General features: G+C 40.5%; 1 protein-coding gene across 1 annotated transcript in view; it reads right to left on the bottom strand.

Annotated features, from left to right (window-relative positions):
- Nucleotides 1-13,482, bottom strand: part of PTPN3 (protein tyrosine phosphatase non-receptor type 3) — a 127,513-nt gene extending 114,031 nt beyond the window's left edge. The window contains exon 1 of the mRNA XM_066185292.1: nt 13,390-13,482. The gene's annotated coding sequence lies outside the window, so the exon portion shown is untranslated. The remainder of the gene's footprint in view (nt 1-13,389) is intronic.
- Nucleotides 13,483-13,752: the final 270 nt, after the last annotated feature.

Raw genomic sequence — 13,752 nt, 5'->3', positions numbered from 1 at the left:
TGAACACGGCCCGTGACGGCTGCAATTATGCTAAGGAGTCGTGGAAGAGTAAGAAACTTCTACATCAAACATCCCTTCTCGAAGGCAAGCACAATGCCAACACCTTGGTGCCCACTTCAAGAGCAGGTCCTAAAGTGGTTAGGTGCCAGGAAAACAAAAAAAGTAGGGCAGATCTAAATGCAAAGAAAATAAAAATCTCCATCAATTTAAACAAGCAACAAAGAAAAGAATAAATCATTAGCAACACCAGGTTAAAAAAAAATACAAATTTTTCATTTAGAGGAATGCTGACCTTGTAACTGTTCTTCTCCCTGCTTGAAATACTTTTCCTAGCTTAATGAAAAGAAAAAAAATTTTAAAAGAACCTGAGGAGTCATTATAAAGCAGGCTTGTAAAGTATTTCCGTATATATGTACTCCACTTCTATTGCAAAGTTAAGCACAGGAAACAGTATCTAAAACTTGCTAAATATACTCAAGCCAAATCATAACTAAACCAAGTTATCCCTGCATCTAATTTTACCCGAAAATCAGTCACAGGTTAATGTAAAAGTTTTTGAATATTTAAGTATACTCTCCCATGAAGTAGCTTCCAGGATTTTGTTTTCTCCAGTAAGAGATCCCTAAGTTCCACTCTGAAAGACAGGTCTAAATTTTTAGGTCTTCTGCAGCACTGTACAGATTTCACATAGTATACAGACAGACATCACCACAGATCTCAGGATTATTTCCTGAACCAGTAGACAGCAGAATTACCTTGGCAAAATTTGAAAGGCTAATTTGAAATGTCATACAGGGAATGCCAATAGATTACATTGACTTTGTAACAACTTCTACAATGAACTGCTGGGACAAAACCAAAAAGACACCAGGAAGGCCAACCACTACAGCTGGCCAGTTTGGAAAACAGACAGACAAATTAAAAAAAAAAAAAAAAAAAAAAATCCACCCACAAAAATACCCAAAAACCAACTACAAACAGGATATGTCTACTTCAAAGTGTTTTGAAACAAATATAGCTCTACCATTTACAAGCTTGTCTTAACATGCTCAATTTGTTCTGCAACAAACATATCAACATATGTTATTTTTTTATATATACATATACATACGTAACATGCATAAGCCATAAAACCTACGTTCAGGTATTTATTATTTACATATAATCAATAGTAAAGGGGAAGAAAGTATTTGCTACTAATAGTCAAACGCTTTCTGATTAGGTTTGAAACTAGGTTTTTAAACACTACTCAAGCAGCATGGTGTGCATCAAGCAAACTCCTTACAGGATGCAACCTCACTAAGAGCTCTTTCTGCTCTCATGTAAGTAAAAATAACTGAGTATCAGCATTATATCTATTTCTCTAATATAGAACAACAATGTAAATTCTTTCTGTAAGTTCATCATTGTGTACTGGCAACAGTATTGCATTGCTGGACTGATTTGCCACATTTATTTTCAACAGAAAAAAGTCCTTTATTTCATCAAGAGTAATGTAATTTCCACCACACTACCACAAATATTTTAGAAAAACATGGCTATATACGACCTAGGTCACAGAATCATAGAAAAATCTAGGTTGAAAGGGACCTCTGGAGATCATCTGATCTAACTGTTCCTGAAAGTAGGGCTTTAAAATAGATTTTCCAAGGTCCCATCAGGTCAAACCTTGAATACTTCCAGCAAGGAAGACTTCAGTACTTCTCTATGCAATCTATTCCCAGAGTTAAACAGTTCTCAAAGCAAATATTATTCTTTCCCTTATATACAGACATCTAATTAAAAAAAAAAACAACAACAACAAAAAACAAGTCAACAACAACAACCAAAAAAAAAACCCCAAAAAACAAACACAAACAAAATTATAAAAACAGGAAGCATAAGCACCATGCAAATAAAAGCCGACTAATAGAATTTAATGTTTGCAGAATTTTTATTTCAAGCAACTGCAGGTATATAGTAGATCTAACTGGTCAAGTTCTATATTTATTATTAAATAAATGGGTAATATATCAGTGGTTCCTTTTGGTGAGTACCTCTGGCACCATCCACTGTCCTAAGAGAGTCACACAGGCATTACCAGATGTCTCTGGGCACGCACCTATTACTACTCTCATCTGTTAGGATTCCAAGCTGCCAACACTCCAAGCCTGAGCCCTTCCCCTCTTCTCCCAGATCCCAGGCCTTTGTGAGTCCCACACTTTCCTCCCTACAGCCAGTCTTGCCCAGCCATCAGACAGAAGATGTAGAGAGCAACAGTGGAGGTAGTGACTGAACATAAGTCAAGCACCTGCTCACCCTCTACCCTGTGGGCAGAGCAATACAGACATCTGCAGAGCCTCACACAGAAGTCCTAGCCCCAGGGCAGGCAGTAACCTCTATATAGTTCACAGCTTGATGTCTTTAAGGCATTATGCAATAAAATCCGTTGAAACCAGGAGAACCAAACATTACTGGTGCAGGGATGGACAACCAGCACACTTTCAAAACAGCAAAACTCAGGAGTGGAGTGTTTATTCGTCCCAATGTTGCTTGAGGTCAGCTGCCAGTACATCAGAGTTAAGCATATGAAGAAACACAAACTTGCACCTCATTTACTTGTCACACACCAACTGCCAAAAGGGATCTCGATGAATGGAAAAGAAGGACATTAATAAAGCCAGGCTCCTCATGCTGTCTAACCTTATCTGCTGGTGAGAGGCACTTTGCTGATTGCCTTGAAGTTGCCTCCAATCAATCCAGTAAAACAGGCTTTTTTATTACCCATGTTAAAAGTTCAACTTTGCCTTATAATATGGAGGTGGTTGTAAAGCCCGTTTTTCTCCACACTGCCGGAAAAACAAAGCAAACGTGCTTGGAGGAGTGCTGTGAGCCATCTCTAAACAAGAGAGAGCATTTCACAGCTCTGGGCGCTGGCACGTGGCAGCTGAGGACCACTGATACACACAGGGCTCCTGCAGGGCTGTGACCATCCACACAACTGAGGTGACACCTACAGCAACACTTTCTTCAGAGCTTCTACAACACTAGGCCTACAATCAACTTTTGCAAAAAAAGTTATAAGGATAAGCATAGTATCTTGAGCTTAGAAGTAATTTTACTTCATTAAATAAACTAAGCCTTCTGGTCCTTAAAGGGGGACTACAAAAGGAGAGGGAATCTTTTACACAAGCATAATGACAGAGAATGTCTTCAAACTAGGAGAAACTAGATTCATACTAGATATTAGGACAAAATTATTTCCTGTGGGGGTGGTGAGGCAGTGGATGCCTCATCCATGAAAGTGTTCAAGGCCAGGCTGGATGGGGATTTGAGCAACCTGTTCCTTGTGTGCAAGGAAGGTGTCCTTGCACACAACATAGAGGTTGGATGACGATCTTTAAGGTCCCTTCCAACCCAAACCATTTAACGATTCTATGTTGGTAAGCAGTGTAGGAGACAGACCATGTTTGGTGCTTACATTAATGTGTTTAGAAATGTCTGAGGGACAGAAGGCAGAGGGACAAACGTGGGCCCAAAAAAATCTACTTTTGCCTTTGGTAAATGAGGTGATAATGAAGCTGCAGTGCTAGACACTTGAGAGAGAGACCAAGCAACATGCAGATTTATTTCCTTCAAACCTCGATAACAGGGCTTGTAATTGTCTTTGGCTGCTTACTTTAACATCCAAATGAGAAATTTTAAGCCAGTTGTTTTACACTGGGAAAGATTTACTTATTGGGTAATCAGTTATTAAAAAAAAAAAAAAAAAAAAAAAAAAGCAAACAAGTATGACTGTAGTAAACAACAGGACACTACTACAAGTCAGCCCAACTTAACACGGACTGGTTAACAAGTAACAGAGGTTGTAAAGGATAATAGTAACAAAATCGCTTGCTCCTGAGAGTAATTGGTGACAGAGCTAACTTTAGACCTCAATACAACAGATTCTAGAGGCTTGCTTTTAAGACCACATTAATTAATTTCTGAAAATTCTATCTTCAGAACATATTATCCTTCAAAACTTCTTTTAATAAAGGGTCAGAGTCCTTATTCATAGGCTAAAGAAAATGGGGACCACACCATGAGAAAGGTTGATTTCCTGTATGAAATAATCACAAGTCTTCTGCAATCCTTTTGCTCCAAGAAGATGGAGGGTTGTTTTGAAAAAACATTATTTATATTGTGTTTTCAGAATCAAGAAGTCAACACAGATAAGTCATTCCAGTGACCAATTAGTTTTATCAGAATCATAGAACCATTCAGGCGGAAAAGATCTCCAGGATCATCAAGTCCAGCCGCTAGCCTAGCACTGACACCACTAATCCATATCCCTAAGTGCCACATCTACACACATTCCAAATATCTCCAGGGATGGTGACTCCACCACTTCCCTGGACAGCCTGTTCCAAAGCTTGTTAATTCACTTGGTGAAGAAAATTTTCCTAATTCTGAATACGCAAAACTTCATATTCCACTGCATCATTGTTTGATTACCACAAGACCTTTGGGGGCTCACAAGTCAGATAAATTTGTTTAGAAACCAAGTATAGTTAGATGAATGACACAGTCAAATCAAATGTACTGCTACCCCAGTAAGTAAAGCCAATATATATTAACATGAAATAAACAGGTTTCCCAGTTTACCACTGATTTTAAACAACTGTGTAATTGTGTTCTTCTGTTCATAGTGACAAGGAGAAGTAACTGTGATGCTCTAACTCCATGCAATCTGCTCCAACAAAAATACGATGTTTCCGACTCATTCCAGGGAGATACTACCTGATACACACAGTGCACTGGTGAGAAGCAGAATGCTGTTGGCCAGTTCAGGCTCTGTAACTGAACAGTAACAGGACACTTGCATGATACATCAGTTATTTGGTACCTTTGGTCAAAGGCACCACGTATCACATGAATGAATGGAAAAATTAAATATTTATCTGAAAAATAATAAAGCACTCTCTGTTCAAAAAAGGCATAAGACAAAAAACCCCAAAAACCACAAAACACACAACTCACAACTTTTCCCACTATTAAACACTGAATCACTTCCTAGTTACCAAGAGCCAGTATGCTTCCTTTAATCCTGGTGCCTTATCAGCTGCCAAGTGCCAAATCACAGGCTTCCTTAAGATAGGTACCTTTTCTCCAGATGTGCATTTTCAATACAAATAGGAAGTACACTAACCAAAGCTGGAGAATAAACATAAAAAACCATTGAATTCAATGAGCAGAAAGCTACAATCAGGACAGCTGCTTTACTACAAGAGTATTCTGGGGAAAAATATCTGGGATTTTTGGTTTCTTGTCACATCAGTAGTGCTCCCTGAATGGTGTGGTCCCACAGAAATTTCCCCACTTCTGAAACTTTCTGGCAACTACTTCAAAGAAAAACTGTGTTGCTAAAGTCTGAATAAATGTGAAAGGAAGAAGAGGGAAAATCCTCCACGGTGGCTGCAAATATAAAACCCTACACCTACTGCAGTCTTATTAAAAGCTGTTAATTTAATGTACACAAAGTACAGTATCACAAATATTTTCACAAATGAGGAGTTGCCTAATATGTGCACATCTGAATTTTCTCAGTGATACCTCAAATTGCTTATACTTTTGGAGTAAACCAGAAAACATTGATTCCACCCCAAACTGTTCTTCACAATTCTAAGTTATAAACAAATACTGGATTTTTATCACTGGCTTGCAACATTCTATGAAACAGCCATCGAATGCTGCATATCTCTCCACACAGTCTATGCTGTCTTGTCTTGTCTCCAGTGATGTCTTGCTTTACCATTGCATTTTTTAAATTGCATCATTAAATACATGGAAAACTTAAGTTTTTTTAATTCAGCAGTCATGCACGGCTAAATTCTTAGAAACCTTTTCAGGCACCAAGTAAAATAAACTAACTTACAAAATCATGCTGTGAAGATAGAAAGGTTTATGATCATGACAACAATTAGGTCTTTCTATAAAAATATTCCCAAATTACATGATCTCTTTTCAAACTAATTATTAATAGAATAACGAACAACACAATTTTTACAGTGGCTCATGCTCTACTCAAAGTCAAGCTCATCAATGAGTTTCCATCAAGTGAGAATTTTGACATCTTTTTTAGGCATCTGAGAATGCCATGGATGAAAGCAGCAAAGGGCAGAACAGATACTAAAATTATAACCAGCTTTATACTATTATTAATAGAATGATCGTTCCCATAAACAACTGCACCAATTCACAAATGGAGATAATCAAGACTTAAAATTGAGTTAGGCATAGGAAAAGGTGGAATCCTTAATCAAACAGCAGCAGTCTAGGCAACTCTATGTGAAAGAGGAAACTATGGGAGTTCAATAATTTTATCCCTTTAAAGTCTTTTGATAACTAACACAATCCACTGACACACTGAGCCCAAAAATAAGAAGCCAGGGACATCATAAAAGCTTGAACTATACCCTAACTATGAACTTAATGCTCTCAGTAGGCCTGGGTGTTAGACAAATGTTTTTAAACAAATTTCCTAAGTGCTTTAATAAATCTTTACTGATACACACACACACATATATATATACACACAAATATGGCTAAAAGCATGTGCAAAAACCAGAAATTATCTCATCCTACAACAACCTCTGAAACCAAATAAGGACAGCTTGTGCTCACTAGGTTGTTCAAAGATGCTTTTTTTACCTACAGTAAACATGGACTCACATATTCTGAAAGAACGACATGAAGATAAGGCAAGCTGTACTTTAACACGTGCTAGCTGATCTTCAACTTGACCAAAGTACAGACAGCTTTATCTACAGGCTCTTAATGTGTTAGTTAGAATATCAGCAACACAGTCAAGAAGATACCTTCTTCCAAACAAACTACTCGCATTGAAACTATGGGAATAAAAATATTTGTGTGCCCTTAACTTGAGGTACATGTTCACATTTGCCTCAATCAAAAGTTGTGCCTCTCTACACCATTATAGTTCCAGAAGCATAGTCCTTTCCCATCTATGTAAGAATATGCAAAAAAAAACCCAAAATCCCAAATCACAAAAGTTATGAGAAGTATTTAGACTGACACAGATGTAGAAACAGGATACAACTGCACATACATCCAATATCTGGGATAAAAACCTTAAGTTTAAACAAAACAAAACACTACATACCAAAACTGAGCAAAACTGCAGAAATCAGACCTCTGCACACTTGGGCAAATCCGTGGGGAACGCCCCATGTTGAACAAGAGGATCCATAGTCACAGAACTGTAGGCAAACAACACAAGAACAACACCACAGTACGAAATCCCATATGTATACAAGTCACAGCTCAGGCTCCCAGCTTTGATTCATAAAATGCGTCATTGCAGAGAGCGTAACTGTATCACATAACTTGCTAGGGAAATAGCCATGGTTACTCATCACAGCTTGGTGTTATGAACTGCAGTCTTTCCATAACACTGCACACATCAGATTAAAATCTCTCCGGGGGTGGAGGGAGAGGATAGCAGGAAATCAATGAACAAGATGTCAAATCTTAACTACTTTCATACTTCAAAGTGCAAATAAAACAGCATCTGACTTAGTAGTGAAATATTTCACTGTTGATTTCAGCTGCTTACAGCTGCTCCTTCTCTAGAATTATTTTTTAAAGTCTTGCTAAGGCTAAGAAAGGAAAAAAGTCTGGTTCAGAATAAATAATAAATTACTTGAAAAGGGCCTTTTTGTGTCTTGCTATACAAAAAAAAAAAAAAAGGTAGTTTTACTTTGTGCACATGCATGTTCAATTTAACCTTTAAACCATACTGTTGAGGCACAAGCCTTGGTTAGTACTTCTGGCACCTGTCAATCACCAAAAGTAGAGCTACCACTAGAACACTGTAACTGTATTTGCCAGCTACGAAGGCTGAAGCATTTATGATTTCACACAAATTTTACCATTACTACTTCTTCAGAAAATATAAAAGAGAAGCATATTTTGTTCTGTCCACCTTAATATCAGAAATCAAATATTTTAGCTTATTAAAAGGTTATATGAACTGAAAGGAAGAGTTCACAATAAGTTTTATATTACATTGCAATAAAAGAATAAAGAGTTGGGATCACTCTCTGTACACCAATTTTGTTCATCTTGTAGAGAACTTTAAAAGACACTGATTTTATTTTCACTTTGAATAATTAAAAACCTCTTGAACTCCTTTTAAAACTTCACCTGTCACTAAGATAACACACATGTACAGGTTTGAATTGAGGACTGGCTTTTTCTTCACTTTTTATTAATTTCTATGAGCAACATGACTTAATATTAGTGGAAGAGTTCCAAAAACAAAAGTAGTGACTGGACCAAGAGCCCTGTGACTGGTAATTTACTACCTCAGTACTACACAATATTGATTGAGAATAATTACCTAACCAATTTCAGAGTGCACCAGCCACCAGCTTGAATGAGAAAGATTAATGCTGGTCGTTGACAAAGATGATAGAGTAGGTGACAGTGACAAGGGGTTACTACCTCGCTTCTTGAAACATATTTACTAGATTGGTCGATAAAAGCAAGAACGCAACTTATTAGCTTGGCTATATTTCAACTTTGTGATGCAGGGAAAAGAACCCGTTTCACTTTTGGCAAAACAACACCTTTCAGAAAGCCTAATACTCCTTCCGCTAAAAAAGGGATTGAGATCACTTATCCTGAAGAGTTCCTCTCAAGTCCAAATTCTGAAAAACACAGTTTCCTCAGCAATGTTTTTAGTTATAATTCAAAGCTTGGGACTCTCTCTCTCCCCCTAACATATGTTGCTGTGCTTGTATCAAACCTAAACTTGCCAAGAGAGGGAACTGATGAAATTATAGCCAATATGACAGATTAACATATGCTCATAGCATGCACAAACTTCACTGCTTCTGGGATTTCTGTTTTATTTGTAAAACAGCATTACTTGTCTAATGTTCTGTAATCCTCGTATTGAAGAGACATTTGCAGAAGTTTAACAGTGGGAACTTAGTCAAAGAGATACATCAGACAAGACCACTCCTAATGATTTTCATTTCAAACAGAAGCCATTAGGATAATGTGCTGATTCAGATTTAAGGACCTAGAGCCTGCAGAGATCCACCACGTCCCTTATGCAGTGATATGCTCTCCTGTTGAATCAATGATGACAGTTCTTGGACAGAAGAACTGCATTTCTTAAAAGGAGAAGTGGTGTTATTGGATGGAGATACATGCTTAGAAGGGATAGTAAGTGTGAGACAAGAAGGTTCTTGAACCACAGAAGTGTGACAGACAAAGCCAGAGGAACTCTAAGACCAGTGAAGAGGCAGATACAGTTCTGCTTGTATCTTTCAACTTTTTTCTGGAAACCGATTAAAAAATACTTCACATCTTCCTGAGGAGTACCAGATGGATAACTTGTATTCCAAATATATGCACAGAGCCCATATTTTGCTTGGACATCTCTAACTTGTAACCCAAGAGCACATGAGACTCCTGAGGTGAAAAACAGTACAGAAGTGCACCAAGAACCTACAAGGTTTTCAAGTCTCTCTTGATTCCTCCTGATCCAGAAGACAGCAACACTTCATTACCATGACTCATGTAACGTCTGGAAATCTAAACCAAAATCTAGAAGACAGGCATGACCAGACTTCAGCATCACAGCACAACTCAAGCAATAAAATCATGTACGAAGTATCAATGTTTTCTGCAGGGAGAAGGCTCTTCAAGACTGTGAATGCAGTTTCCCAATAGGAAGAATAATTAAGAGCAAGAAATAAGCTTTATAAACCAAGCTATTAGACAATGCTTTCTATAGTATCTGATTTCGTAGCATTCCATGAATGCAGGGATATGAAAAGAAGAAAGAGAAGGAACACAAAGTCCCATGGGGGGCAGGGGCACGTGACTACGTTTCATATTACAATGCTAATAATAGAAATTAGAACTACTCAGTGAGGTTCAGTACATGCTGATTGAAGGCAATGGTATCTTAAGGTATGGGGAGATTAGAATAGATTATCTCAAGGTATGTCAATATGAAACTTGCAGCACATCTGTTATTCCACTCCAATTGTGTGTGTGCCTGCTCTTTCTCCTTAGTAAACACCTCGACAGCAGAATAACTTACCTCCCATAAATTCCCACTTGTCATGAGGAAAGCCCACATACACTTTCTGACTTCAAGCCTTTGAGAACAAGAAAACACTACAACTCATAAGAAGCATCCAACTCAAAGACAAAACCACAGGCAGAGCATTTCTAGTTGATACTGACACTTCCCTTGCCTGAATTAAGTTGACTAAACTCTCTCTTAAGAGACAAACCCAATTCAGTTACTTGATTGACTCCTATTCAAGTGAGCCATCCCGCGCTCCAGCCCAAGGTATGGGATGCTTCCATCAGGGACTACAATGCCAGAGCTATGGGTTCTCATCAGTGTTGTGCCAAATCACCCTTGCTGACTAACATCATGCACTCAACACCACGAAACAAAATGTACACTGCACTGCTACACATAGGGAGCCAGAAGAGAAACCAATGCTACAAACACCAACAGATACAAGGAGGAAGCAAGACAAATATTTTTTGCTTAATATACTCAAAGCTGTAGTTTTGGGAAAACAACTGAAAAATGTTGCTGTCTCATTTTCCTGTGTAAACTTTTCAGTAGATGAGCAGAAAGTGTTGCCTCTGACAGCAATCATTCTCAAAATCACAGTTATGAAGCTTAGGGAATGTGTTTCTCGGTCAAAAAACAAACAAGCAAAATAAAACAAACAAACAAAAAACCCCAACAACTAAAATCAAACCCACACCACAAGGTTTGTATAAAACTTACAATGAACATTTATCACATTTAAAACGATGAGATTGGTAACTGTGGTCCTCATCACCACTAAACTACATTTTACTTTTGAGTGGTCAAGTTTTAATGAACAAATACCCCTATGCATAGATGCCAGCATGGCAAATATTATTTACGAATGAAGTGACAAAATAGAAGAACTGCTCACTGTACTGGCAGTCAGTCCACCTTGGAGAATTTAACATTAATGACTTCTGTGCACAAGACTTTTGATGTTGTACCTGTGTAAGGTTACTCTCACAGTGTCTATGTAAAGCTATCATTTACCCATCAGTATAAAAATTAGGTCACAGCTTAGAAAAGTATGCACAACTGTCTCTGCTATAATACTGACTACTAAAAAAACAGTCCACCCAAGATCTTTTAAAATCAGCTGATATTTTAGACTCCTGGATTGAATGAAAATGTGATTTATCACATGGTAAGTCATGAACATATTCAAGAAGAGACGTTACTATCACAAACTTTTTTGTTACTACTTTTTTGTTGTTTCTGTCTACTGCTTTAAGCATCTAATACAAAATGATTGATTGAGAAGCAGTTATAGAGCTTTGCAATTTAACAGCATATCACTTAACAATAGTTTTATCAGTGTCTTACTTTTTACTGAAAGTATTTTGGAAGCATGAGGGTAAAGAGTTAAGTATTGTAAGGTACAACATGTCACTGTGATGTTACCCAAATTTACGTCCTAAAACAATGAACTGTTCCAGTTTTAGAATATGCAACAAGTTGATAATGAAAATAATAAAAATGCTTATTAAGTCAGAGAGAGAGAGAGAAAGATGACAAGTGTTAAGAGTTCTTCCAGGAATCCACTGCCAGCCATATTAGAGTGTTTAATGAAACAAAATTTATCTTATCACAAGTTGGTCCTTCAAACAAGCTGTTCTGTTAAGTGTACTTTGAACTATGCAGAGTATTACCTTTTTCTTATGAACTAGAAAACAAAAATGTATCAGGTATTTGTCACCAACCTATCAAGACATTTTTGCCACAGGACAATGCCAGAGAACACCACCATCATAAAAATCTAGTATTTGTATTGCATTAGCCAGCAAGCCTTTCTAAATATGGTAACTGAGCAGACTCTTCTTCCCCACAGTTCTGTTTGTTGACTGTTTCCCTTATGATCAAACCCACTTAGGTAACAGGGACAAGTTCTTGTATAACTACTTTCAGAAAAAAATTTGTTTTAAAAAAGTGAAAGTGCAACTGCCCTCCAAAGCTAAGTAAGTATTCTACACATCTACATCCACTTTTTATAAATAATCTTTCAGTGCAACACTGTGCAAAACTAATACTTCAGTAATGTATGTACTTCTACTATAAAGACACTTTGTGATTAACTGAGTAGCAGTATCAATATTTAATAGCATTAAAGAACTAACTTGTTCTGCTTTCAGTTACAGAGGTATCAGAGCACTAGCAATTTGTGTGACAGGCTGAAGAGTGCCACAAGGGAAGCAACCATCCTAGCAGGGAAGACAAAAATTCCCAACTGTGTCGTTGAAAGAGAGGAAAGCAAGGAGAAACAGAAGGAGAGACTGACTAATTACTTTGGATAAGTTCAGTCAAGAGAGGAAACGAGAAGTGCTGCAAGATGAATGAGAATTTTATATTAAAAGAAGTATCCTATTTTACTGCTGCTGCATCTGTTCTGTATCACCAATGAGGCAAATAGTTGTCACACTTGACGTATATGGATATATTATATATGTATCTTACATATATTACAGATATATTGGAAATTTTTGTTATCTCCACAGGGCAAGTCAGCACCCAAAATGCTGAAAAGTCCCCGCTGTGAAGCCCCGGCAGCCTTCGTGGTGGGGCAGCAGCTGGTAACTAGTCCGTGGTCCTGTATCTCCGGGCTTCGGGGCTCTGATGCGCGGGCAGACCCAGCCGGGCAGGGGCACGGGCAGGGCCACTCTGCGCCCGCGGCGCTCCTCTCTCCCCCAAACACGCCCGAGGCTCTCGGGGCCCGAAAATACTCCGAAGTCGGGTGCCCTGCCAACGATTTGGGGGAAAAAAACCAAGAATACAGAAGAAGCCAAACTCCCCCTGTATTACCAAGGAGCAAAGGCGAGCGCAGGGGAGCCCGGGGACGGGACGGGACCTTCCCTGTGCCCTCCCCCGGTGCCCGGCGCTAAACACACAAGGCGCGGAGCCCGACAGAAAACGGAGGGACAACGCAGAGCAGAGCAGCGCTGCCCCCCGAGGGCATGGCACGGCTCGGCGGGCGACGGGCTGACACCCAGCCCGGCACGGCCGCTCACCTTCCCGCTCGCTTTCCCCCGCGCCAGCCGCCGGGAGCAGCGCTCGCCCCCGCTCTCCCCGGGGCCGGCGGACAGCCAGGCACCGGCGCGGGGCCAGCCGCCCGTCCGGGCACTCCGGCGCCCCGCCGAGGTGCAGGAGGAGGAGGAGGAGGAGGAGGAGGGAGGCGCGGAGGCGGCCCCGGCGGCACCGCTGCCCCCGCCTCCCGGAGGCGCTCCGGCGGCGCCAACTTTCCCCGCGCCCCGCGCCGCTCCCGCCGCCTCGCCCGGTACCTGCCGCGCCGCCCCGCGCCGCCGCCGCCGCCCCGCTCCCCCAGGGGGCGCAGAAGGCTGTCACGGCCGTCGCGGCCGCCGCCACCGTGCGGACCGAGGAGAGCAGGTGCGGAGCGCGGGACCACGGAGCCGATCCCGATCCCGCCGCCGGCTCCGGCTCCTGCGCCTGGGCTGGGCGGGCGGGGCGCGGCGGGGCGGGGCCCTGAGGAGCGCCCGCCGCCCGCGCTCGCCCCCTAGCGGAGGGAGCGAGCGGACGGGCCCGGCCCGGGTCGGCCGCTCGGCCCGCCGCTGCTCTCCGCCTCGGCTCCGCTCGGAGCCCTTCGGCGCTTTCCGCCGTTTTCGCACGGGGAACGGGCTCGGGGT

This window comes from Chamaea fasciata, unplaced genomic scaffold (genome assembly GCF_029207755.1).
Source record: "Chamaea fasciata isolate MVZ Bird 193981 ecotype frontalis unplaced genomic scaffold, bChaFas1.0.hap1 SCAF_1, whole genome shotgun sequence".
Lineage (NCBI taxonomy): Eukaryota > Metazoa > Chordata > Aves > Passeriformes > Sylviidae > Chamaea > Chamaea fasciata.
The sequence above is the reverse complement of the archived record's forward strand: the minus strand, read 5'-3'. Positions and strand labels throughout refer to the sequence as shown.